The sequence below is a fragment of the Arachis hypogaea genome, chromosome 18 (assembly GCF_003086295.3).
Source record: "Arachis hypogaea cultivar Tifrunner chromosome 18, arahy.Tifrunner.gnm2.J5K5, whole genome shotgun sequence".
Classification (NCBI taxonomy): domain Eukaryota; kingdom Viridiplantae; phylum Streptophyta; class Magnoliopsida; order Fabales; family Fabaceae; genus Arachis; species Arachis hypogaea.
The window spans coordinates 76925198-76929232 of record NC_092053.1 but is presented as its reverse complement, the minus strand read 5'-3'; the positions used below and the strand labels follow the sequence as shown (position 1 = coordinate 76929232).

Here is a 4035-nt window from a genome sequence, read left to right as displayed (position 1 = left end):
AGGTAAGTTCCAATCAGGTGGGACAATGATAGGTGCAGAGGAAAGTTTTTGCTTCAAAAGTTCATAGGCTAGCATGCAATTTTTATCAAATACAAAGGGTGTATCAGAGACAAGCAAGTTACTCAAAGGTTTGGCTATTTTAGAAAAGTCTCTAATAAACCTTCTGTAAAAGCCAGCGTGTCCCAAAAAACTCCTAATTGCCTTGACATTACTTGGTGGAGGTAATTTTTCAATGAGTTCCACCTTAGCTCTGTCCACCTCAATGCCTCTATTCGAGATTTTGTGGCCAAGGACTATTCCTTCTGTGACCATGAAATGACACTTTTCCCAGTTTAATACTAGGTTGGTCTCTTGGCATCTCTTAAGCACCAAGGCAAGGTGGTGTAGGCAGCTAGGAAAAGAATCTCCAAACACAGAAAAATTATCCATGAAAACCTCAATAAATTTTTCAATCATGTCCGAAAAGATGGACAGCATGCATCTTTGGAAAGTGGCAGGTGCATTGCACAATCCAAAGGGCATGCGTCTATAAGCAAAAACTCCATATGGACAAACAAATGATGTTTTCTCTTGATCTCTAGGATCAACTACTATCTGATTATAGCCTGAGTATCCATCCAGAAAGCAATAGTAAGCATGTCCTGCAAGCCTTTCAAGCATCTGATCCATGAATGGAAGTGGGAAATGATCTTTTCTGGTGGCTTCATTGAGCTTTCTGTAGTCTATGCACATCCTCCACCCAGTGACAGTTCTTGTGGGTATGAGTTCGTTCCTCTCATTTGGCACCACAGTTATGCCCCCTTTCTTGGGCACTACATGGATGGGACTAACCCATGGGCTATCAGAAATGGGGTATATTACCCCTGCCTGCCATAACTTCATGACCTCCTTTTGTACCACTTCTTTCATGACGGGATTCAATCTTCTCTGAGCTTGAATGTAGGGTCTAGCATCCTCTTCTAACAAGATTTTAAGCATGCATATGGATGAACTTATCCCCTTCAAATCAGCTAGGGTCCATCCAATGGCGTCTTGATGAGTTTGTAGCACATTGATCAATTTTTCTTCCTGTTCTTGGCTCAGGGCAGAGCTAATGATAACAGGATGGCTCTCATTACTACCCAAGTATGCATACTTGAGATTAGGGGGCAATGCTTTGAGCTCAGGCTTTGGTGCTTCCTTCTCTTCTTTCACTCTCTCTGGCATGCTTGGCATGGTTGTTTCAGCAGCCTTGATGTCACTATCTTCAATATCCTTGGTGAACTCCTCCTCTGCTACTTCCTTTGTTGTTTCCTCAAAGGTTTCTTGTACTGCCATGTCCACTACATCCACCCTCATGCATTCCTTTAGTGATTCTGATGGATAGCTCATTGCCTTGAATACGTTAAACACCAATTGCTCATCATGCAGTCTAAGAGTGAGCTCACCCTTTTGGACATCTATGATGGCTCCAGCAGTAGCCAGGAAGGGTCTTCCCAGAATTATTGAAGCTTCGGCTTCTTCCTCCATATCTAACACCAAAAAATCGGCAGGGAATATGAAATCTCCCACTTTTACCAACAAATCCTCAACTATCCCATGAGGGAATTTAAAAGTTCGATCTGCCAATTGGAGGGCCATTCTTGTTGGTTTGGCTTCCTCAATCTTCATTCTTCTCATCATTGTTAGAGACATCAAATTGATACTGGCCCCTAAGTCACACAAGGCCTTCTCCACCATGACTTCTCCTATGATGCAGGGGATTTGAAAACTGCCTGGATCCTTCAGTTTCTGAGGCAATTTGTGTTGAATGATGGCACTGCATTCTTCAGTCAACAACACAGTTTCCTCATTTCTCCAGCTTCTCTTTTTGGTCATTAATTCCTTTAAGAATTTTGCATAGAGTGGCATTTGCTCTATTGCCTCAGCAAACGGAATGTTGATTTGAAGCTTCTTGAAAATCTCCAAAAATCTGGAGAATTGGCCATCCTTTTCACTTTTCATCAAACGTTGAGGATATGGTGCTTTGGGTGTATACGGCTTCAGGACCTCTTTTTCTTTTTCTTTTGTTGCAGATGGTGTAAAAGATTGTCCCTGTTCCTTGTCTCTCACATTTTCCTTTGCTTCATCCTCTGTGGTTTCCCTTGAGATCTCCTTTAGCTCCTTTCCACTTCTGAGGGTTATGGCCTTACATTCTTCCCTTGCAATAGCCTTGGCAGCATGAGAAACGCTTGGCCCAGGGGTTTGCTTATACAAATACCCAATTTGATTTTCTAGCTTCTCGATGGCAGCTCCTTGGTTTTGCAAGTTGGAAATTACTTCTTCCTTAAAGGCTTTCAATTCGGTTATGTCTTGACCCATGGTTGCAAGCATTCCTTCTATCCTGTTTAATTGATCTTGAAATTGTTGGTTCGGATTAGGTTGGGTAGGTCGATTATTTTGGCCTTGATATGATGGTTGGGAGTAAGCGTTTTGTGTGGCTTGGTATGATCTTTGGTTGGAGTTTTGGTATGTGGACTTGTTATGTTGGTTTTGCTGGTTTCCCCACCCAAAGTTTGGGTGGTTTTTCCAGCCTGGGTTGTAAGTGTTGGAATGTGGATCATATGGTTGCCTTTGTTGATTTCCTACATAATTGGCCTCTTCCCAATCACCTCCTTCAGTGCTTGCTTCCTCTTGATCTTGTGTGTGTATTGCAGCCACTTGCTTTGTTTCTAATTTCCTGGTGAGCTCTGCTAGTTGCTTGGCAAACACCTTGTTTTGGGCTAGAATTGTATCAACATGGTTCAGCTCCATGACTCCCTTAGTGTTGTGTCTCTCTGATGCATAGTAGTACTCATTCTCAGCCACTGTCTCAATCACTTCAATGGCTTCTTCCACAGTCTTTTTCCTGTTCAATGAACCTCCTGATGAATGGTCTACAGCCTTCCTTGATTCATAAGAAAGTCCATCATAGAAAATGTGCAATTGCACCCAGTCATGGAACATGTCTGGTGGGCATTTCCTTGTCAAATCCTTGAACCTCTCCCATGCCTCGTAGAGAGTTTCACCATCTTGTTGTCTAAAAGTCTGAACCTCAGATCGAAGCCTATTGACCTTTTGTGGGGGGTAGAAACGTGCCAGAAACTTGCTTTCCACCTCATCCCAGGTTGTTAGGCTCCCCCTTGGAAATGATTCCAGCCACTTAGCTGCCTTGTCCCTAAGTGAAAATGGGAATAAAAGCAGTTTATAGGCATCTTCCTGGACTCCATTAGACTTCACAGTGTCGCAAATTCTCAGGAATTTTGTGAGATGTTGGTTTGGGTCTTCATTAGCACTCCCACCAAATGAACAATGATTCTCCACAAGTGATATTAGCTGTGGTTTGAGCTCAAAATTGTTGGCCTGAATGGTTGGTTTCTGAATGCTGCTACCACAATTCCCAGAGGTTGGGTTTATGTATGAACCAAGAACCCTCCTCTCAGGAATGGCATTGTTTCCATCATCCCTCTCATGGTTGTGAACTTCTCTATCCATGTTGAGATCTAAAGCTTCCTCAAAATTGTCCTCAGGTTCTCCTTCAGATTCCTCTTCTCTCAGTATTCTCTTCCCTCTTGCTTCCCTTCTAAGTCTATGAAGGGTCCTCTCTGGTTCGGTATATGGAGGGCTTGATGTCTCTCCTCTCCTACCTGTCATACAAGAACACAGCACAGGCACCAAACAAGTGAAATACTCTTGGTTAATGGAAGAGTATGGTTAGAGCAGTTGTGGAATTAATTCAAATAGTTAGTGAGTCAGTGAGTTAGTTGCTTGAAATTAAAAGCATAAAGAAAGAAAGCATGTAACAGAGTGCAGAAATTGAAATTCAACAAGTAACTTGAACTGAATTAACAAAGCAAGAAAAATGCTCAATCTAGTTAACTTCCAATTTGAGAATTGTCAATCGAAAACCAATCCCCGGCAACGGCGCCATAAACTTGATGCGCATAAACTTGTTATGCTACGATTTAGGAAATTGCACAATCGGCAAAATTCCTTCTGGCAAGTGCACCGGTTATCGTCAAGTAAAAACTCACACTA

At 42.4% G+C, this 4035-nt stretch overlaps 1 non-coding gene across 1 annotated transcript; it reads left to right on the top strand.

Annotated features, from left to right (window-relative positions):
* The first annotated feature begins 2962 nt into the window (after positions 1 to 2962).
* Positions 2963 to 3066, top strand: LOC112774305 (small nucleolar RNA R71). Its single transcript, XR_003188800.1, has one exon. It is a non-coding gene; the product is annotated as a small nucleolar RNA R71 (small nucleolar RNA).
* Positions 3067 to 4035: the final 969 nt, after the last annotated feature.